At 37.1% G+C, this 24,670-nt stretch overlaps 3 pseudogenes; all 3 read left to right on the forward strand.

Moving 5' to 3' along the window:
* Positions 1-5,562: 5,562 nt before the first annotated feature.
* LOC139177269 (olfactory receptor 4P4-like) lies at positions 5,563-6,535 on the forward strand (annotated as a pseudogene).
* Positions 6,536-14,829: 8,294 nt separating this feature from the next.
* Positions 14,830-17,244, forward strand: LOC139177270 (olfactory receptor 5D13-like; annotated as a pseudogene).
* Positions 17,245-22,128: 4,884 nt separating this feature from the next.
* LOC139177271 (olfactory receptor 5D13-like) lies at positions 22,129-24,442 on the forward strand (annotated as a pseudogene).
* The last annotated feature ends 228 nt before the right edge of the window (positions 24,443-24,670 follow it).

A 24,670-nucleotide genomic window follows, 5' to 3' on the forward strand; every position in this document is an offset into this window, starting at 1 on the left:
AAACTTCGAAACTTGGTCTGGAGTTTCCCTGACAGTTCAGTAGACTTTGCCTTCCAGTGCAGGAAGTGTGGGTTTGATCCCTGGATTGGGGAGTTAAGATCCCTCATGCCTCATGACCAAAAACCCAAAGCATAAAACAGAAGCACAGAAATAATATTGTAACAAATTCAATAAAGACTTTAAAAATGATCCACATCAAAAAATAAAATAAAAAGCCCATTTCTGATTTTCTTGGCCTTTGGCTTCTTCAGTATTTTCTAATATTTCCCCTGTTCAGACATTATCTCTTAGTTCTTCCTCAAATTTTGTTTCAACATAAAGGACATGATTTATAGTCTCAGTATTGACCAAAAGTAGGCTTTCAGTTTGTACTCACATTCCTCAAAGTATAAGGAATTAATAGCTGTGACATAACTATTTTTTAAGGACTTGGCCAGCTTTTCTTTGGGGAGCTGTCTCATCCTTACAAAAAGTGAGAAGGAGGTTGGGGGTTATAATCTCCAAGGTCATCTATTTAAATACCTCTTGGAAATCAAACAGAAGGCTTATGTGTACATTTCCATTCCCAGAACCACAGAGGAGATGTAACTTTTGGTAGAAAACAAAAGCACTATTCAACATAAATGCCAGTGATGGTACAGTTTTAAAAATCTAAATGATTTTTAGATCATCTGAAAATTTAGATGATTTTAATTTCAAAAATCAGGAGAGCAATTCCTATTTCTGTAAGGACAGCAGAAAAGTCCCAGATCCAGGATTCATGTGAGCTGATTTTAAGATAAATTTCATTAACTTTAGCAGTGTGGTTAAATTCTGACTGCATTAAGAACATTGCTACCATTTATTCAGAGATAAAGGATTTTATCTAATGAGATAATCAACTGGTAAGTAAAATTTCAATCAACCTATAGTAAATAATAATTACTTTCAAATACAAAAGATAAATTTTGCATACACAATTTAAATTAAATTTTACCTATAAACATGCTGATTACATATGTTAATTCCCTTTGTCATATGCCTCACAGATATCAAATTAAGCAAATTTTTGGTATGATTTTGAGAAATTCATGGCGAAATGATAGCATTTGTGCCACATAGGGGTTATATTAAAGAAGAGAAGAAAAAAACTTATACTTAAGACAGAAGAGAAAAAAATCTTAAAGAGAAAAAGGGGTATAGATGAAATAAGGGAATGTACTGATATAGAGATTCATCACTCTTCTGCCTCCTTTGCTACCCTGCATAATATGTATTTAGTGAGTAATTAAAAAAGCAAAAACTTTACAATATAGAAAACCTTAGTATCAGAGGATCCTGAATGTAAAGGTAGAGCAAACTCATTCAGGAAGATTGAGAACAGGATGAACAGTTACACAGAGAGCAAATATAATTAGTTTAGCCAAGAATTGGTACAGGTGTTAAGAGAAAACTTTGAAACTGTTGGGAAACTTTCAGTTTATTCACGACTTTTTGTGTGAGACAACTTGATTTTGAAAGACATAACAAAAACAAACAAACAAAAATAACATGTCCCTAGAATCATAAGACTAGTTTGTACCTGACAACCAAATTAGCAATATCTGGATAGTGAAAGAAAATTAAACCTAAAAACAGTCTTCAGTATTTATCAGTATTTACCCAAATTGTTAAGTATTTGGCTTTCATTTTTACAAAAAAGAGATAATAAAATGATCACTGGATGCTTATTTGGATTAATGGTTCAATTCATATGAAATGCTTAAAACTCCTTCCAGGAAATATTAGGTATTATTATCATTACTTATCTTTTATGTCTGTAAAAGACCTGTAATAAAAATCAATTTGATATGAATTGCAATGGCTTCATTTTTAGCTATTAATATTTCAGCACACTTTTGTTTATTTTTTATTATGCTATTTGAGATACTCAATCTATACACAATGATATGAAGAAAAACAAAGTGAAAGAGAAAATAATCAGTGTCCATTGCACAGTATGTACCTGCTAATTTTACTTGCACTACCATGAAATATTTATATTTATACTAGAAATGCTCATATTAAAAAGGAGAAAATTGTTGTCATAAGTAGTGAATTTGTCTTAGCAGCAATTTTAGTCCTTGTAGTTTATCATATGAAATGTTCTCTTTAAATCACATAAATATGAAAATGAGGATCTTGTATATATAAAATCAGTAACTAATATTAACAAAGGAAATTGGAAATAATGAGGTATTATAAATGTAAGTTATAATTTGAATAGCATGATCATGAAGTCTCTGATGTTAAGTTGGAGGCTGTCTAGGAGAGGCATTGAAGGGAAAAAAAGGAAACTAATTAAGCATTCTAATTATTTTCCCATTTTTGTTAAGATAGCATCTAGTTAACATGAGAGAGACAGATTTTCAAACTATCCTGCCTATGAATTAATGAAATGTTTCTACTCTTTTTTTTTTTTTCAGTAAGAATATGCTTTCCTCCAGGATCATATGAGCAAATTATCAAAATGATCTTAAATTCTTGGACTAAAAATATGCTTATAAACTATAGAAGCATATTGGAAAATTAATTGGAAATGAAAGTATCTACAACCTAAACTAAAACTATTTAAGAAAGTAACTTTTACTTATTTTTCTGATTATAGAAATACTAATAATATGCATGATATTCTAAAAAATATTTTCTTGGGATATTCATTTATGAAATTGTCATTATTTCTTAAAGAAATCATTGTAACCTAAAAGATAACAAAGCAGGGACATTATAATTAATCAAATTATAAAATATTCTATTATAAAGATTATTGAAGCCTGAGCCCTATAAAGCAAGTGCCATTCACCTCTATATTATTGTTATTAGTCATTTTGGCAACATTTGTTTCTCAATTTTATGTATAATTACTGTTATTTTTCCTAATTTAAATTTTTTAAAAATGCCACAGCTACTTTTGCTTCACCTGATACAGTATTTTCTTTACTGTTCTCCACAATGCTTGTAAATATATCAGACTTTTTTCCAGAATCAGGGCTTCTTCTTGTCCAGTCGCTAAGCATGTACAAATCTTTGTGACTTCATGGACTGTACCAAGCCAGGCTTCCCTGTCCTTCATTGTCTCCTGGAGTTTGCTCAAATACATGCCCATTGAGTCAATGATGCCATCCAACCATATCACTCTCTGTTACCTCCATGAATCTTTCCCAGCATCAGGGTCTTTTCCAGTGAGTCATCTCATCACATCAGGTGAACAAAATTTTGGAACTTCTGCTTCAGCATCAGTTCTTCCAATGAATATTCAGGGTTGATTTCCTTTAGGATTGACTGGTTTGTTCTCCTTGCTCTCCAGACTTTCAAGAGTCTTCTGCAACATCACAGTTCGAAAGCCTCCATTGTTTGGTGTTCAGCCTTCTCTGTGGTCCAATTCTCACATCTGTACATGACTACTGGAAAAACCATAGCTTTGACTATATAGATCCATACTGATAAAGTGAAATCTTTTATGCTGTCTAGATTTGTCGTAGCTTTTCTTCAGTGATGCAAATGAGTCATTTGTCTTGTGTGCAAGCAACTCACTAATAAAGATAATAATGACTTAGTGCAATATTAAAAAAAAAAAAAACAAATCTGGTCAACCACTTGTAAAAGAATGAAACTAGAACACTTTCTAACACCATATACAAAAATAAACTCAAAATGGATTAAAGATCTCAATGTAAGACCAGAAACTATAAAACTCCTAGAGGAGAACATAGGCAAAACACTCTCTGACATACATCACAGCAGGATCCTCTATGACCCACCTCCCAGAATATTGGAAATAAAAGCAAAAATAAACAAATGGGACCTAATTAAACTTAAAAGTTTCTGTACATCAAAGGAAACTATTAGCAAGGTGAAAAGACAGCCTTCAGAATGGGAGAAAATAATAGCAAATGAAGCAACCGACAAACTACTAATCTCAAAAATATATAAGCAACTTCTACAGCTCAACTCTAGAAAAATAAATGACCCAATCAAAAAATGGGCCAAAGATCTAAATAGACATTTCTCCAAAGAAGACATACAGATGGCTAACAAACACATGAAAAGATGCTCAACATCACTCATTATCAGAGAAATGCAAATCAAAACCACAATGAGGTACCATTTCACACCAGTCAGAATGGCTGCGATCCAAAAGTCTACAAGCAATAAATGCTGGAGAGGGTGTGGAGAAAAGGGAACCCTCTTACACTGTTGGTGGGAATGCAAACTAGTACAGCCACTATGGAGAACAGTGTGGAGATTCCTTAAAAAACTGGAAATAGAACTGCCTTATGATCCAGCAATCCCACTGCTGGGCATACACACTGAGGAAACCAGAAGGGAAAGAGACACGTGTACCCCAATGTTCATCGCAGCACTGTTTATAATAGACAGGACATGGAAACAACCTGGATGTCCATCAGCAGATGAATGGATAAGAAAGCAGTGGTACATATACACAATGGAGTATTACTCAGCCGTTAAAAAGAATACATTTGAATCAGTTTTAATGAGGTGGATGAAACTGGAGCCTATTATACAGAGTGAAGTAAGCCAGAAGGACAAACACCAATACAGTATACTAACGCATATATATGGAATTTAGAAAGATGGTAACGATAACCCTGTATACGAGACAGCAAAAGAGACACTGATGTATAGAACAGGCTTATGGACTCTGTGGGAGAGGGAGAGGGTGGGAAGATTTGGGAGAATGGCATTGAAACATGTGAAATGTCATGTATGAAACGAGATGCCAGTCCAGGTTCAATGCACGATGCTGGATGCTTGGGGCTGGTGCACTGGGACGACCCAGAGGGATGGTATGGGGAGGGAGGAGGGAGGAGGGTTCAGGATGGGGAACACATGTATAATTTTTTTAATTAAAATTGAATAAAAAAAATAATAAAAAAACAAATAAAAAATAAAAAAAACCCACATTCCACAAGAAAATTATCAACATTTTAAATAAAGATACAGTTCTATCCTGCAATTGCACAACTTACTTTACCCCCTTCACTTTAAGTATGCTTGTTTGAATCTCCTAAGCAAACAAGCTACTTCAGGAAAAGAAATGTATCTTTCCTAAGCTCACGTTTCATCCCATACGTAAGATGACTGTGCATATTTGTTTATACTTGAGCAAGTGTACTTATAAACACTATTCTCTTTCACTCTAGAAAATAATCAGATCTGCCATATTATATGGCAAGATTTTCATACAAAGTTTAGAATTAACTGTTTAAAAATATTAGTATAGGAAGCTAATTTACTAAATGAATGTATTTCTCCAACACTCACTCTGATTGACATCATGCATAGTCAATATTTCTCATGCTAACCTGTCCTTTTCTTTCAGGCAAACTCACTGAGTCGTCACTGTATTAGACCACAAAATATACCAATAATATCACTGAATTCATTCTCTTGGGACTTTCCCAGTACATGAAAATCAAACATGCGTGCTTCCTACTATTCTTATTTTGTTACATAGCTATTTGGATGGGGAACTTGCTCATCATGATTTCTATCACATGCAGTCAGATAAATGATCAACCCATGCATTTCTTCCTTAATTACCTTGCTCTATCAGATCTCATTGGAAAAGACTCTGATGCTGGGAGAGATTGGGGGCAGGAGGAGAAGGGGATGACAGAGAATTAGATGGCTGGATGGCATCGCTGACTCGATGGATGTGAGTCTGAGTGAACTCTGGGAGTTGGTGATGGACAGGGAGGCCTGGCGTGCTGCGATCCATGGGGTCGCAAAGAGTCGGACACAACTGAGCGACTGATCTGATCTGATCTGATTTGATCAGATCTGTGTTATACCTCAACAGTGACACCCAAGTTAGTCACTGACTTGCTGGCAGAAAGTAGCACAATTTCATATACTGACTGCATGGTGCAGCTTTTTGCCATGCACTTTTTTGGGAGGATTGAAATCTATATCCTCACTGTGACAGCCTCTGACTGCTATGAGGCCATCTGCAGGCCCCTGCACTGCACCGTCATCCTAAGCAGGCACAGATGCTGTGCCATCATCAGTGCTTGTTGTGCTGGGGCATTTCTGCACTCCTTTGTCCAGGGTCTCCTCACCATTAACTTACCATTCTGTGGCCCCAGTGAAATAGATCACTATTTCTGTGACATTTATCCTTTGCTGAAACTGGCCTGCATGGATACCTATGGAGTTGGGATCCTAGTGGTGGCCAGTGCAGGCATGATGGGGTTGGTGATCTTGTAGTCGTGATGCTGTCCTACATTTTGATATTATACACCATCAAGTCTTACCCTACAGAAACCTGGTACAAAGCTCTTTCCACATCACAGTTTCGGTTCTGTTTTTTGTGCCTATTCTCTTCATTTACATTAGACCAGCCACGACGTCTCCAGAAGACAAGGTATTTGCTCTCTTCTACACCCTCATTACTCGCATGTTCAACCCTCTGATTTACACTCTCAGAAATGCAGAGATGAAGAATGCCCTGAGGAAGATGTGGTGCCAGAAACCATTTTTGATTGCAAGGTAAATCATCTGAAGTCACTTTGCCTCCTCATTACACATCCTATTCAAGTGATATTTGCTTACTTTAGTTTAATAAACAATGGAATTTACACTAGGAAAACTAAGCATAAACACTAGCATTAGTTGAAATCCTTTCTTCTATCAATCCATGTTTCTTATTAACATCTTCCCCTAGTAATAGGAGTCATCATTTCCTTGTTGAAGTTACACTTTGCTTTTTTTTTCCCCCTCTTTCCTTAAGTTGCTAAATGGAGGTTACCATTCTAATCTCCCCTATTTTAGTTCCATGAAACGAATCTCCAAATGTACATAAGCTATACTCATGTTGATCATCTCAGACAGAAAGTCCATAGAACCTTGCTATACTCCCTGCAGTCTCATAAAAAAGGAGTATCTGAAATTTAAAGTCTTATTTTCTACTCACCTGAGGACTTCCCATATTCATTGCAACTCTTTGAAAAGCAAAAATGTAGGAAATGAACAACAAAAATGTGATTTATGTGAGAATCACTATATAAAAATTGGAGCATGTTTCGTCTTTTGGACTCTGTGGGAGAGGGAGAGGGTAGGATGATTTGGGAGAATGGCATTGAAACATGCATAATATCATATAAGAAATGAATCACCAGTCCAGGTTTGATGCAGGATACAGGATGCTTGGGGCTGGTGCACTGGGATGACCCAGAGGGATAATATGGGGAGGGAGGTGGGAGAGGGGTTCAGGATTGGGAACACGTGTACACCCGTGGCAGATTCATATTGATGTATGGCAAAACCAATACAATATTGTAAAGTAATTAGCCTCCAATTAAAATAAGTAAATTAAAAAAGGGATTTTAATGAAATCATCTTGAAAATGACAAAAATTAATAATTATATAACCTTTTACCATAACAATATCTTCATATATACTGAAAAATTAGTTTGGAAATAAAAAGAGTAGCTATATGATTTATTGCTCAAATTGAGATAATTTGAATGTAAAAAGAAGAGGTCTGCTAATAATTATGCTGAAATAATGGACATAAAATCAGATTATATCAAGCACATAGGATGGCTGCCCACTTTTCAATGTCTGAGATGTATGGATACTCTACTAGTAAAAATGTTAGTGGCAGAACACTGCAGAATCTGCATGTTATCTTAGTTGAAGACAATGGGATTGTAAAAACAAAAGTAAATGATAGTACTGAAACTATTCAATCTAGTGTATACTTTTGGTTTTCCATTACCGTTGCATTGCTGTGCCCTCCTCCAGGGGATCTTACCCACCCAGGGATCCAACCCAGGCCTCCTGCATCTCCTATATTGCAGGAACATTCTTTACTAGTGCCATCTGGGAAGCCCAAAACAAAGGGTACACATCTTCAATTTCCATAGAATTTCTATACACTTTGATATCCCTAGATATATATAGAATTAAGAAGTATCTCTTAATAACTGAATTGAGTCTTAAATAATTGAATTTTATTTTTAATTCTTTAACAAAATAAGATTCACTTGACATCATGAAAATAACTCGAAGGGGATGAATAATGTATTATATTGCACATGTATAGGGGCTTCCTAGGTGGAGCTAGTAGTAAAGAATCCACCTGCCAATGCAGGAAAAGGAAGAGATGTGGGCTCAATCCCTGGGTGGGGAATATTTCCTAGAGGAGGGCATGGCATCCCCACTCCAGTATTCCTGCCTGGAGAATCCCGTGGACAGAGGAGCCTGCCAGGCTATGGTTCATAGGGTCGCAAAGAGTCAGACAAGACTGAAGCAACTTAGCAGCAGCAGCAGCACGTGTGAAAGGAAAAAAATTATAGATAGACTGAATATGTAAATGAATCCATATAGGGAAAGACAAAATAATATCATAGCACAGTGTATAATGAAAAATTTCAGAGGAGTTCAAATGTGGAAGTAAGGGGAACATTCATATAGAATATGAATTATAATTTTTTTAATTACTAAATACTAAAAATTTTTTGAAAATTGTTATTAGAGCAATTGATAACCTAGCTAATTCTGTGAATTATTATGAAATATACATCATGGTGTATGCTAGTTTGCATTAGTTCATTAAAGGTATCTTGAAGCAATAGAAAATTATAAACAAGTGTTTTAGTTTTTAATAGTTTACCTTAGGTTTAAAGAGTTTGTTTTCCAATAAAATTATTATTATAAAATGTTGAGTTACTCTAAAATTGTACTAATAATAGTTGGCAGTTATGGCAGTAGATGGTAGTTATGGCAGTAGATGGCAGTTATGATTCAAGTGATTTATTAAAATATGAATTTAGTAACAAGTGAACAGGAAGCATGCAGATAAATATCTTACTAAGTGAGGGGCCCTGAAAAGACCTTATTTTTTTTTTCTCTGTTGTTTAGAGATATTAGTAACTAGTTCATAAGCTAATTGTGATGCTGAAAGGAAGTGTGTAATATCATTCTTAGAATAGAAACTGCTCAAAATTGTTTTGCTATTGTTCTTATTTCTAATGTTATATTAGAAATGTATACCTTATTTATAATAATACTATTAGAATACAATTCTAATAGTTTTTATAAATTAATTTCTGTGAAATATTTTATTTTTACTCTTTTCATTATATTAGAAACATAAGTAGAAGAAATAGAGGAAAACAACAGAATGGGAAAGACTAGAGATCTCTTCAAGAAAATTAGAGATACCAAGGGAATATTTCATGCAAAGATGGGTTTGATAAAGGACAGAAATGGTATGGACCTAACAGAAGCAGAAGATATTAAGAAGAGGTGGCAAGAATACACAGAAGAACTGTACAAAAAAGATCTGCATGACCGAGCTAATCACAATGGTGTGATCACTCACCCAGAGCCAGACATCTTGGAATGTGAGGTCAAATGGGCCTTAGGAAGCATGACTATGAACAAAGTTATGGGAGGTGATGGAATTCCAGTTGAGCTACTTCAAATCCTGAAAGATGATGCTGTGAAAGTGCTGCACTCAATATGCCAGCAACTCTGGAAAACTTAGCAGTGGCCATAGGACTGGAAAAGGTCAGTGTTCATTCCAATCCCAAAGAAAGGAAAGGCCAAAGAATGCTCAAACTACCACACAATTGCACTCATCTCACATGCTAGCAAACTAATGTTCAAAATTCTCCAAGCCAGGCTTCAGCAATACTTGAACCATGAATTTCCAGTTGTTCCAGCTGGTTTTAGGAAAGGCAGAGGAACCAGAGATCAAACTGCCAACATTCGCTGGATCATTGAAAAAGCAAGAGAGTTCTAGAAAAACATCTATTTCTGCTTTATTGACTATGCCAAAGCATTTGACTTTGGCATAGTCAACTGTGGGGAGGGAGGAGGGAGGAGGGTTCAGGATGGGGAACACATGTATACCTGTGGCGGATTCATTTTGATATTTGGCAAAACTAATACAATTATGTAAAGTTTAAAAATAAAATAAAATTTAAAAAAATTAAATTAAATTAAAAAAAAAAAAAAAGAAAATTCTGAAAGAGATGGAAATACCAGACCACCTGACCTGCCTCTTGAGAAACATATATGCAGGTCAGGAAGCAATAGTTAGAACTGCACATGGAACAACAGACTGGTTCCAAATAGGAAAAGGAGTATGTCAAGGCTGTATATTGTCACCCTGCTTATTTAACTTCTATGCAGAGTACATCATGAGAAACGCTGGGCTGGAAGAAGCACAAGCTGGAATCAAGAGTGCCGGGAGAAATATCAATAACCTCAGATATGCAGATGACACCACTCTTTTTTTTTTTTTTTTTAATTTACTTTATGGGATTAGCATGTCCCTAAGCAACTGGTGAGGGGGCTTCAGGAGCTTACTTTAGAGTGCTCAGCACCCGTGACCTGTAGGGTGCATTGAAAGAGCACACGTCATGCTGGTGAGCCCTTATCTCCAGGGGGAGAATTCAGGCCAGGGCGTCTGCAGGCTGCCATCGAGGCAGAGATCCTGAAGAGTATCGATGACACCACTCTTATGGCAGAAAGTGAATAGGAACTAAAAAGCCTCTTGATGAAAGTGAAAGGGGAGAGTGAAAAAGTTGAGCTTAAAGCTCAACATTCAGAAAACGAAGATCATGGCATCTGGTCCCATCACTTCATGGGAAATAGATGGGGAAACAGTGGAAACAGTGTCAGACTTTATTTTGGGGGGCTCCAAAATCACTGCAGATGGTGACTGCAGCCATGAAATTAAAAGATGCTTACTCCTTGGAAGGAAAGTTATGACCAACCAAGATAGCATATTGAAAAGCAGAGACATTACTTTGCCAACAAAGGTCCATCTAGTCAAGGCTATAGTTTTTCCAGTTGTCATGTATGGATATGAGAGTTGGACTGTGAAGAAAGCTGAACGCTGAAGAATTGATGCTTTTGAACTGTGGTGCTGGAGAAGACTCTTGAGAGTCCCTTGGACTGCAAGGAGATCCAATCAATCCATCCTAAAGGAGATCAGTCCTGGGTGTTCATTGGAAGGGCTGATGCTGAGGTTGAAGCTCCAATACTTTGGCCACCTGATGTGAAGAGTTGACTCACTGGAAAAGACTCTGATGCTGGGAGGGATTGGGGGCAGGAGGAGAAGGGGACGACAGAGGATGAGATGGCTGGATGGCATCTCCAACTCGATGGACATGAGTTTGGGTGAACTCTGGGAGTTGGTGATGGACAGGGAGGCCTGGCGTGCTGCAATTCACGGGGTCACAAAGAGTCGGACATGACTGAGCTACCGAACTGAACTGAAGCAGATTTCTGTAGTGTATTTTCATGCATGTTTAAATAACATTATAATAAAATATGATTTCAATCTTCACAAGATATATGTGATCATTTTTCTTATAAAGCTCTATAAACTCTAGTTCTGAAATATTGATCTAATTATCTATATTATTTTACAGAGGTGTAAATTGAAAATCAGCAGATAAAATTCTTTCTAAGCATCGAATGTCAAAGTACAGTTAAGACAGTTAAGTAATCAGGTTTGTGTGTGTGTGTGTGCGTGCTAAATTGCTTCAGTAGTGTCTTTTTGTGACCCTATGGACTATAGCCTGCCAGGCTCCTCTGTCCATGAGATTATCCAGGCAAGAATAGTGGAGGGGGTTGCTATAACCTCCTCCAGGGGATCGTCCAGACTCAGGAATTGAACTCATTCCTTTTATGTCTCCTGCATTGGCAGATAGGTTCTTTACCACTATCACCACCTGGGAAGCCCCCTAAGTAGTCAGGTAAGGGAAAGCAAAAACCATAAAATTCATGGCAACACTCAAAGTTTTATTTAAAGCTTTTCAGCAAGGAGGAAGTCATCATAAAGGCAGAGATCAAAAGTTACTCAGTCATGTCCAACTCTTTGTGACCCCATGGACTGTGGCATGTATTTGTAGTAGAAAAAGAAGAAAAGAGTGGAATAGGATTATCAGACTAGATAAAACTGAGGAACACCTGGTTTAGTTTTTAAGCAAAACAGATAGTTGGGTAAATGAATCTTACTTCTTCAAAGATAGTCTTAACCCCATTAAATTCCATCAGATAGTTGTTCAAAAATTCCATTTTTCTCTCTCTACCCTATATGTATATATGTATATATACAGAAATATGTGTGTGTATATATATACACACACATCAGACTTCCCTGGTAGCTCAGCTGGTAAATAATCCACCTGCAATGCAGGAGACCCCTGGTTGATTCCTGGGTCAGGAAGATCCCCTGGAGAAGGGATACGCTATCCACTCCAGTATACTTGGGCTTCCCTGATGGCTCAGTTGGTAAAGAGTCTGCCTGCAATGTGGGAGACCTGGCTTCAGTCCCTGGGTTGGGAAGATCCCCTGGAGGAGAACATGGCAACCCACTGTGATATTTGTGCCTAGAGAATCCCCATGGACAGAGAAGCCTGGTGGGCTACAGTACATGTGGTCAGAGTCAGATACACCTAAGCACAGCAGCAGAATATATATATATATATATATATATATATATATATATATATATATATATATCAGTTCAGTTCAGTCGCTCAGTTGTGTCTGACTCTTTGCGACCCCATGAATCGCAGCATGCCAGGCCTCCCTATCCATCACCAACTTCCAGAGTTCACTCAGACTCACGTCCATCGAGTCAGTGATGCCATCCAGCCATCTCATCCTCTGTCGTCCCCTTCTCCTCCTGCCCCCAATCTCTCCCAGCAGCAGGGTCTTTTCCAATGAGTCAACTCTTCACATGAGGTGCCCAAAGTACTGGAGTTTCAGCTTTAGCATCATTCCTTCCAAATAAATCCCAGGGCTGATCTCCTTCAGAATGGACTGGTTGGATCTCCTTGCAGTCCAAGGGACTCTCAAGAGTCTTCTTCAACACCACAGTTCAAAAGCATCAATTCTTCGGCATTCAGCCTTCTTCACAGTCCAACTCTCACATCCATACATAACCACAGGAAAAACTATAGCCTTGACTAGACGGACCTTTGTTGGCAAAGTAATGTCTCTGCTTTTCAATATGCTATCTAGGTTGGTCATAACTTTCCTTCCAAGGAGTAAGCGTCTTTTAATTTCATGGTTGCAGTCACCATCTGCAGTGATTTTGGAGCCCAAAAAAATAAAGTCTGACACTGTTTCCACTGTTTCCCCATCTATTTCCCATGAAGTGATCTGATCTATATTTTGTCAAATATTATTTTAGAATTCTTATACACTTGAATTTAGATAGTAAGTGAAAATCTTTTACTTTGAGATAAATCATCTATTTTGAGGAACTAAGGGATTTATGTTTTCTTCTTTTTTGTAGCAAAGTCAGTTGTGGTTTATTTATTTCTTGATCATATATACTTAATGTCAAACCCAGTTAAAATAGCATGAGTTTGTGTATGTATGTGTGTGTGTGTGTGTGTATATATATATATACACATATATTTTCCCCAATACTTACAATGTCACTTCACAAACAGATAACACAGTGACTTGCTTTTCAGACTATAAGACTTGCCATGTAGACTATAAGACTGGACTTTACACTATGTTCTACTTATATCTATATATTCTTTTCACTTAAGTAAAATAATAGCAGTTCACAAATACACACAAAAAATTCTAGGTATTTGACTAAAAGAAATCTAGAGTTGTAGGATACAAGGCTAGGTATATAGTTCTGAAAGGAGTTTGCAGTATGCAATTGTTCCTATTTTCCTATAACTGCCTTTTTGTTTTTGTTTAGTCGCTGAGTCATGTCCAGCTGTTTTGCATCCCCATGGGCTGTAGCCCACCAGATTCCTCTCTCCATGGGGTTTCCCAGGCAAAAACACTGGAGTGGGTAGCCATTTCCTTCTCCAGAGGATTTTCTGGGCCCAAGGATCGAACCTGTGTCTCCTGGATTAGCAGGCAGATTCTTTAACTGTCTTTTACCTTTTAACATATTATTACCTTTTAAAACTTGAGGCCAAGTGCTTTGAGAGCTAGGTATCCCCCAGGTTTAGCCTTCAATATGGGCAGGATCACTCTCCCTCCAGATTTTTCAGTGTGTTTTTACTCTGTAAAAAGTTTTCTTTTCTTTTCTTTCTTTTTCTTTTTTTTAACAAAGGGGATTATTAGTGAAAAGTGAAATCAAGGAAAATGCATTGAGAGGAAAATAAAGAAGGAACCACTTAAGGCAAGCTGTTGTTGAAGGCTTGTCTTTTACACATTCTGACTGATTTTCCCATTAGCAGGAGAGAATCAGCAACAGAGGGAGTGATGAGAAGACAGTCATTGGCGTCAAAGATGAATGACCTTCAAGTCATTAACCTCCCTTCTCAGAACCTTTTATTGCACCAAACTCTTCTTATGGAATTTTTCATCTCCATGTTTCTAAGTGTGTAGATAAGCAGGTTGAGCATGGGGACAATAATTGTGTAGAAGAGTCTAAACACCTTATCTTCTGGTAGTGTTGTGGCAGGTCTATTGTAAACAAAGATGACAGGCGTGACAAAGAGGATCACAACTGTGATGTGGGAACTACAGGTGGAAAGTGCTTTATGGCAACTTTCTGCAGAATATGCATGCATATTATACAAAATCAAAATGTAGGAGGTCATCAAAACCACAAAGATCACCAGTCCCATCAAGCAGAATTGCCAATGACAAAAAAGCCAATTTTGTGTGTATCAGTGCAGGCTAGTTTCAACAAAGGATATACATCACAGAAATAGTGATCTATTTCATTGGGGCCACAGAAAGGTAAAACAATCTCAAGAAGAAAGAGACCAAGAGAATGAGGAAGGATCCCTGCACATGATACTATGAGAATTGAGTGACATCTTTGCCTGTTCATGATGATGGCGTAGTGGAGAGGTTTGCAGATGACCACAAAGTGGTCATAGGCCATCCCTGTGAGGATGAAGACTTCAATACCCCCAAAGAAGTGTGTGGTGAAAAGCTGTATCATGCAGTTTTTATAGGAAATGGCCTTTTTCTCCATCAGTAAGTCAGTCATGAGTTTGGGTGTCACAGTGGAGGTGTAGAAGAGATCTGAGAGTGCAAGGTAGTTAAGGAAGAAGTACATGGGCTGGGTGATTAGCTGACTGCATGTAATAGAAATCACAACAATCAAATTCCACAACCAAATAGCCAGATAACAGAAAAAGAAAAATCCGGACTTTCTTGTCCATAGAAAGTCCCAAGATAATAAATTCAGTAACATTATTTCTATCTTCCAAGATCTGATGTTCAAAAAAGTTATCTGAAATGACAAAAGCAATGAAACTAATCACTGATGAGAAAATGGAAACCTAATATCTACTTAAAATGGCACCAATGCCTTTTAAAGACAAGTTATTTTGAGACCCACTGAAATCATTTTCATTTAATATGACTCTTTTGAATATCTAGTACTAATATTCTTCTAAGAGCTAAGAATACAGTGATAAATTAGACAAAGTTCCAGTTTTTATATAATTTAAATTATTTTGTGAGGAAGCAAGGAATTAAATTTGTCAAGAATTTAAAAAAAGAGAGAGAATCTTATTAGTGTTAAGTAGGGTGACATATAATGTGCAATTTAGGATGTAAAATAGAGGTAACTACAGAATTTGGGATTTCTTTGGAAGGAATTATGCTAAAGCTGAAACTCCAGTACTTTGGCCACCTCATGCGAAGAGTTGACTCATTGGAAAAGACTCTGATGCTGGGAGGGGTTGGGGACAGGAGGAGAAGGGGACGACAGAGGATGAGATGGCTGGATGGCATCACTGACTCAATGGACATGAGTCTGAGTGAACTCCGGGAGTTGGTGATGGACAGGGAGGCCTGGCGTGCTGCGATTCATGGGGTCACAAAGAGTCAGACATGACTGAGCCACTGAACTGAACTGAACTGAACTGAATGAGATATATAATTTTTAGAGAATTCTATGTGGAATGAACTTTATACTGTGTGCCATTTCAGGTTTTGGTAAGAATTTAGGAAGTAGCTTTGAAAAGAATGAATTTTAATGTCAGAAAAAGACAGTAGAGGCATTTTGGAGGAAAAGAGGCTAATTAAAAAAATAATAGTAATTCAATGCACTCTTTTTCCCCATAAGTACTCTCATGCTATGCCTAGGTCAGGAAGACCCCCTGGAGGAGGGCACGAGAACCCATCCAGTGTTCTTGCCCAGAGAATCTCATGGACAGAGGAACCTGGCAGGCTACAGTCCATGGAGTTGCAAAAACATCCGACAATACTGAGGGAATAACATTACATTTCATTCAAATTTTGCTTCAGATTTCTCTGAATCAACTTTTATATTTTGTCCACAGGAACCAAGAAAACCAGAGTGCAGAAGTTACTTTCATTCTCTTGGACTTCTCAGAATATCCCAAACTCCAGATACCCCTTGTCCTGTTATTCTTAACCATCTACTCTGTCACTGTGCTGGGGAACCTGGCCCATGATCCTAATTATCAAGATAAATCCCAAACTCCACACCCCTATGTACTACTTCCTCAGATATTTGTCCTTTGTTGATCTCTGTTACTCAACAGTAGTTACACCCAAGCTATTAGAAAACTTGATTGTGGAAGACAGAACCATCTCCTTCATAGGATGCATCATGCAATTCTTTGCCTGCATATTTGTGGTGACAGAGACATTCCTGTTGGCCATGATGGCATATGACCAATTTATGGCCATTTGCATGCAACCCTCTTCTCTACCCAGTTGTCATGTCCCGGAAGCTTTGTTCCTTATTGGTGGGTGCATCATACTCTTGGGGTACAGTCTGTTCCCTGACTCTTGCCCACTTTTTATCTGAATTGTCCTTTAGAGGAAATAATATCATAAATAACTTTGTCTGTGAGCATGCGACCATTGTTGCTGTTTCCTGCTCTGACCCCTACATTAGCCAGGAGATCATTTTAGTCTCTGCCACATCTAATGAAATGAGCAACCTGATGATTATTCTCACCTCCTATGTTTTCATTTTTATCACTGTCCTGAAGATGCCTTCAACTGGGGGGGGGTGCCACAAAGCCTTCTCCACCTGTGCCTCCCACTTGACTGCCATTACCATCTTCCACGGTACCATCCTTTTCCTCTACTGTGTTCCTAACTCCAGAAGTTCATGGCTCATGGTCAAGGTGGCCTCTGTCTTTTACACAGTGGTCATCCCCATGCTGAACCCAGTGATCTACAGCCTCAGGAACAAAGATGTGAAAGAGACTGCTAGGAAGCTGCTGCTGCTGCTGCTAAGTCACTTCAGTCGTGTCTGACTCTGTGCAACCCCATAGACAGCTAGGAGGCTATTCAATACCAAATTATTATGTCAATGAATGTAAAACGGCTTAGGATTGCTTTTTCATTTCCAAGAGCACTGTGGAGAACTGTCCAAGTTTTCTAGAATTTTTAATAGCATTTCAAATTCCAATTTTTAGGAAGGAAAACAGTGCACACATTTAACGTAATTCCCTTGTTGATACATCATTCGACAACTTTAGTAAACTGTAGAGAATTAGCAATAAAATGATAAATAACACCTAATTAAAGCCTAGACTATTTAAGTCTCTAGATAAAGTGTTTGTCATGTAAAGATTTCTGAGTAAAGACACATTACCATTTGGCTGTTTAGGTGAGTCTTCTTTTTTTCTTTTCTTTAAGTCATTATAAGTCATCGAAGAATGGATTTGAGTTGTCATGAAAGTTTATAGTTAACCATGAGAGAGTTACATCAGTTGAATTATAGTAACTAAGAGTTGTTCAACACTAAGACACTAAAGTTAAAAGACATGCCTGTGCTTAGTTGCTCAGTCATGTCTGACTCTTTACAATTCTATGGGCTTTAGTCTGCCAGGCTCCTGTGTCCATGGCAAGAATACTGGAGTGGGTAGTCATTCTCTTCTCCAGGGCATCTGCATGACCAGTAATCAAACCTATGTCTCCTGCATTGCAAGCAGATTCTTTGCCATCTAAGGTACCAGAGAAGCCTAAATTTAAAGGATATATTTATTTAACACCACATAGAAAGAATTGGTACATTGTAAGTGCAAAGAAGTCATGTCTTTGCCCCCACAAAGTCCTGAATATAATTTGGTAAAATTCTACTTAATATAAAATTTATTTGTTCTTGGTACATAAATCATCAAAAATAAAATTAAGAAATCCACACTTCAGAAATAGTTCCAGCTAAATCTAAAATAGTCTTTCATGTCAGTCAAATTACATATAAAATAGCTATTGATGTACTATAATAACATAACAGAGAACTTCATTGGTAAGTAACATTAATGGTAGATTGAATTGGGGCCCTGCTAGTATCAATTAAAGCATCTTGGTTAACCTGATTTAATTTTGCCCAACTATCAAAATCATGGACTTCCCTGGTGGTTCAGATGATAAAGAATCCGCTTGCAATGCAGGAGACCTTGGTTCTATCCCTGGGAGGGGGGGGGGAGGAGGCTTGGGTGGGGGGGGAGATCCCCTAGAGAAAGGGAGGGCAACCCACTCCAGTATCCTTGCCTGGAGAATCCCATGACAGAGGAGGCTGGCGGGCTTTAGTCCATGGAGTTACAAAGATTCAAACACAACTAAGCAACTAACACACTTCACAGTAAACTCACATCCAGTCTATAGAGTGAATTCTATTTGACATATGCTGTGGTGCTTCCCATGTGGCACTAGTGGTAAAGAACCTGCCTACCAATGCAGGAGACGTAGGAGACATGGGTTCAGTCCCTGGGTTGGGAGGATCCTCTGGAGGAGAACATGGCAACCCATTCCAGTATTCTTGCCTGGAGAATTCCATAGGCAGTGAAGTCTGGTGGGCTACAGTCCATAGAGTGGCAAGGAATCAAACACCACTGAAGCGACTTAGCATGCACACACCTTGGTATCAGGTATACCCAGCCCCTCCTCCCTAGACTCCACTATCACATAAGATATATATTATCTGCCAGAAATTGGGGGGAAAGCCTAATACCTCTTTGTGAAAGACTATTTTTCACCCTGCTAAGCATTTTGTCTAATAGTAATTCTATGTTCATCCATGTGAGAGGAACCACCAAACTTATTCTACAGTGTCTGTAGTGATTCCCTGGTGGCTCAGATGGTAAAGCATCTGTCTACAATGCGAGAGACCCAGCTTTGATCCCTGGGTTAGGAAGATCCCCTGGAGAAGAAAATGGCAACCCACTCCAGTACTCTTGCCTAGAAAATTCCATGGATGGAGGAGTCTGGTGGGCTACAGTCCATGGGGTCACAAAGAGCCAGACATGACTGAGGGACTTCACGACTTCAATAATTAAATATGCTGAGAATATTTTCACATGCTTGTTGGACATTTGTAAATTTTGAATCTGATTTGACTTTTTGTCTTTATTCTTTCTTTTCTGTACCTTTTCTTTTCACTTTATTGATAATGTTTTTCATATACAAATATTTTAAATTTTGAGGAAGCTCAATTTAGCAATTTATTTAGTTATTGTCACTTACGTTTTTGTTTCCCTATCTAAAAATCTACTGCCAAATTCAAGGCCATGACATTTAAGGCCTGTATTTTTCCTGTAAGAGTTTCATAGTTTATGCTCTTTCATTCAGGTCCTTGTTCACTTTCTGAGTTAATTGTTGTGTATAATATGAGGTAAGTGTCCAATCCCATAATTGTACCTGTGAACACCCAGTTTTCCTGGCATCATTTATTTGAAGAAGAATCTATTCTTTCTCAAACGAATATTAAGAGAATCATAACCTCAGAAGCACCATGATGATGGTGAGGTACATTTGGGAGAAATCAGAGCCCGTATAGGGCACAGCTACCCAGTCAAAATGTATTTTGAATCTTCCACTAGTGAGAAATAAGCTTGTTGTTATTGTTGTTCAGTCACTAAGTCATGTCCAAGTCTTTGCCACCCCATGGACTGCAGCACGCCAGGCTTCCCTGCCCTTCACTGTCTCCTGGAGTTTGCTCAAACTCATGTCCACTGAGTCAGTGATGCCATCCAACCATCTCATCCTCTGCTGCCCTCTTCTCCACTAGCCTTCAAACTTTCCCAGCATCAGGGTCTTTTCCAGTGAGTCAGCTCTTCATCTCAGGTGGCCAGCACTGGAGTTTCAGTTTCAGCATCAGTCCTTCCAACGAATATGCAGGGCTGATTTCCTTTAGGATGAACTGTTTTGGTCTTGCTGCCCAAAGAACTTTCAAGTCTTCCCCAGCACCACAATTTGAAAGGACAGTTCTTCAGCACTTTGTCTTCTTTATGGTCCAAGTCTCTCATCCATACCTGGCTACTGGAAAAACCATGGCTTTGACTATATGGACTTTTGTTGGCAAAGTGATGTCTTTGGTTTTGAATATGCTGCCTAGTTTTGCCATAACTTTCGTCCCATGGACCAAGTGCATTTTAATTTCACGTGTGCAGTCACCATAAAGCAATGATTTTGGAGCCCAAGAAAGTAAAATCTTTCACTGCTTCCACTTCAGCTCCTTCTGCATCAAGTTATTATTTTTAACCTGTGTCCTTAAGGCCAAGATGGGTGGTTACTGAAATTAGTGAAAATATCATCCTTTTAATAAACAGATATTTTTAGAAAACATATCATCCAAAATTTCTTTTTAGATTCAGTAATAAATATAAACATCTGAGAACATTCTATGTTTGAAAAGCCAATGGAAGCTGTTTTCTATCAATAGAATCAATAGTGTAAATATAAAATAAAGTTTATAGTACAAATATTGTAAAGTACAAAATAAACAGTATAATTATAGTTTAGCAGCCATATGTTTAGAAACATAGGACTATATATATATATATATATACACCATCATAAGAAAATTTTAAAAACTAAATATGGATTAATAAAAGATAAATCTATTGCTGTATAATTTCCTCTTGTGGATTTATGTATTTTATATACACATAAAATTTTTTTTAATGGTGTTGTTTATTTCTTAAGATTAAATGAGTAAAGTTGATAATACAAATGCCCTAAGTCTTTAGGGAAATAATATACAATCAATATACCACCTGGGACAGATTTCAGAGTTAAAATGTAATTAGTTGAATTGCAGTCATCAAGGCAGTACTTTAGTTAGGTTCTCTAGTTTTCAGTCATGATGGCATATATTTGTGATCAAGTTTGGTGCCAGGATTTACTTTTCAGGCTTAATCTTATCTTTGGTATCTCTGAGTTTTCTTAACAGGTTGGAAAATCATAATATATGAAATAATTAATGAGAAATACTGGGCACTTTTACTATCCTTTTCAGATGTGTTTCTATTAAGTACTAAGCAGCAGCATTGCTGGAGTTCATTAATCTTAGCAAAGAGTTCTTCACTAAATTACTCATTCAAGTTCTTCTGTATTTAGGTGAGTTGACTCATGTCTCTTTCGTTTTGCTTAAAAAAGAAAATACAAAGATCCAGTAATCTTTGTAGGAGACAGACACATGTGTAGAACAAAGTGTCCACAAAGAACCACTTTTGCTGAGAAGGTTTATGGAGTTATATTCCAATTCTTTCTTTCAAATAATTTTTATCCTAGTTTTCTTATTGGTATTCACCATAAAGTTGTAAATGGAGAATTCTCCTTTGGGCAAAAGGGAGAATTATAACAAAATGGGCCTTGTCTTCAAGATTTTCCTGTAATTTTCTAGAAATAAAGTGACAGTAATAACCATATTTATAAATAATAGGAATATAACCTACAGTAATTGTGAGTGATAAATATGAAACTTTGTATACAGAAGGGATGAAACAATGAGTCATGTCTATAAAAGTAGGTGGTAAAATAAAGCAAACATCATAAGAAAGAATAAAATGGGGAAATAAACTATAGAGAAATAGGCATGTACTATATAGCAGAGGTTGATAAATCCACCTTCACTAAAGAAGGATGTATTAAGTGATAATGAGGTTGAATTTATAGATCCAAGCAGTTTTTGGAAAAGTCATACTGAATAATGTTAATGTTATGCATTTGCTATTAACATTTATTTGGAATCTTAAAGTCACTGTTATATTAAACAATCATGGAAAATTATTCTCATAATCTTGCACAGAGCATTTTAAATTGAAGGAATGTGGCTGGAATAATATAGTCATAATCAATCTTTGCAGTGCTGAGACCTTACAAACTATTGTTACAGAGGGTCTGTTGTGGACATGGTCCTTGGAAGGTATCTTTCTTACAAGTTCATCATGTGGGAATCAGAGAACGCTATAGTGTGGTGGGAAAACCTAGAGGAAAATAAGGAAATATGCATCTTAAACCAAGTGTTCTAATGAAATTCTACAGTGTTTCCATTGTGTGGCTTCTAGAAGAAGGGATTTCTGCATTGTCTTCCCCAATGTGTCCACCAGTTGATAGATATCCATGCTTGTGCTGGATTTTCACAAGCATATCAGATGTTTGAAATCATAACAATTATTCATAATTCTAATATATAAAAAGGTAAATTTCTGTTATACCATGTCTTACAGCATTTGAATTCATTATTAAAGTCTCTAGTTCCAATCTAGTGATTTAAAATTTATATTAATATTCTTATCTTACTATAGAGGAAATGCATTGTGATCAGTAGTAATCAAGAAATATTCTGGTGTCCCATTTGAAATAGGTATTTTCCAGCCACTTTTCTTTGGAAGAACTAAAAACTTAATTCAAAATGGCAGAGTATATATTTGATCCATTCTGAAGCCTATATGCTTTCTCCAGTACTTTCACAGTTCTTATTTTTGTCACCCAAATTCCAAAATCTGCTACAATGGAAAAAAAATAAGAGTTTTCTGTTCAATATTGTTTCAACTATTATCACAGGAAACATAGCACATATTTTGTTTTGAAACTTCTGATGAATAATACAATTGGGTATGAAGAACACATTTAAATAGTTTCAAAATTAATTCAACATAAGTGAAAAAGTTTAGTATGTCTTGTAGCATAGCTCCAGAATGAGCTGAGAATTTGGAATAACTAGGAATATGAAAGGAATTGAAAGGAGACAGAACCAAGAAAATATTATAACTGTTTTGCAGAAATGTTACCATTATACAAATTAGCATATAAGTTAATTGTCTCATAGCTCAGGAGGTGAGGCAGGTAAGAAACTGTGGAACCTAATGATGTTTTTCTCTAATACATGTAATTGGATTGACATATGATGACATATGATATGATGATATCATATCATATGTCATATCATATGTCATATCATATCTGAGTTTTCACAAAGCTCAGAGTCACGCAAAGACAATGTGTCTTGAAAGCAGCTGATGATAATGAATTTTATTATTTGAAATAAAGCAGGATCTAATCTGTTTTAGTTCTTTGTTTCTGAAGATCATACACAATGAAGATTATTGGCTGTATAATTGACATATAAGTGAACATTAGCATTTGAAATAAAACAGAAGTATAGCATTTACAGAAACATTGTAAACAGAGACCCAGTGAGCTTCACAACACATTTTCTATTCTCTAGCCTATTTCAAAGTTTAGTTTTTACTCTTCTGGATCAACATTGATATTTTGTCCACAGGAACCAAGCAAACCAGAGTGCTGAGGTCACTTTCATTCTCTTGGGCTTCTCAGAATATCCTCAGCTCCAGCTGCCCTGTTCCTAGTCTTTCTGACCATCTACAGAGTCACTGTGCTGGGGAACCTGGGCATGATCCTGATCAAGTCCAGTTCCACGCTCCACACGCCCATGTACTTCTTTCTCAGCCCCTTATCCTTCCTTGATTTCTGTTACTTGACAGTAGTTACACCCAAGCTACTAGAAAACTTGGTTGTAGAAGACAGAACCATCTCCTTCACAGGATGCCTCATACAATTCTTCTTTGTCTGCATATTTGTGGTGACAGAGACATTCCTGTTGGCAGTGATGGCATATGACCAATTTGTGGCCGTTTGTAACCCTCTTCTCTACACCGTTGTGATGTCCCAGAAGCTTTGTTCCTTTTGGTGTCTGCATTATACTCTTGGAGTATAGCATGTTCCTTAATATACACATACTTTTTATCAACGTTGTCCTTTTGTGGGACTAAGTTCATAAATAACTTTGTCTGTGAGCAAGCGGCCATTGTTGCTATTTCCTGCTCTGACCCTTACATTAACCAGGAGATCATTTTAGTCTCTGCCACATTCATTGAAGTAATCAGCCTGATGATTATTTTCACCTCCTATGTTTGCATTTTTATCGCTGTCTTAAGGATGCCTTCGACTGGGGGGCACCACAAAGTCTTTTCCACCTGTGCCTCCCACCTGACCACCATTACCATCTTCCATGGGACCATCCTTTTCCTCTACTGTGTTCCTAACTCCAGAAGTTCATGGCTCATGGTCAAGGTGGCCTCTGTCTTTTACACAGTGGTCATCCCCATGCTGAACCCAGTGATCTACAGCCTCAGGAACAAAGATGTGAAAGAGTCAGTGAAGAAATTAATCAATATTAAATTGTTCTATGATAAAATGTAAAGCTAGAAGGATTTTTTGAGAGTAAGAGTTTCTCAATAGCAAATCGAATCATGAACCTATTTTAACCTTGCAATTGACAGGCCAATTTCTGTTCATTATTTTATTTTATTATAGTAACTTAAAAAAATAAAATTTCAAATAAAAATAAAAGTCTACTTAAACTAAAACTTTGATACAAACATTGAATTGTAATTTTTAGTGTGTATAATATCTGATCTTGTATTTTTC

Source organism: Bos indicus, chromosome 18 (genome assembly GCF_029378745.1).
Source record: "Bos indicus isolate NIAB-ARS_2022 breed Sahiwal x Tharparkar chromosome 18, NIAB-ARS_B.indTharparkar_mat_pri_1.0, whole genome shotgun sequence".
NCBI classification, from domain to species: domain Eukaryota; kingdom Metazoa; phylum Chordata; class Mammalia; order Artiodactyla; family Bovidae; genus Bos; species Bos indicus.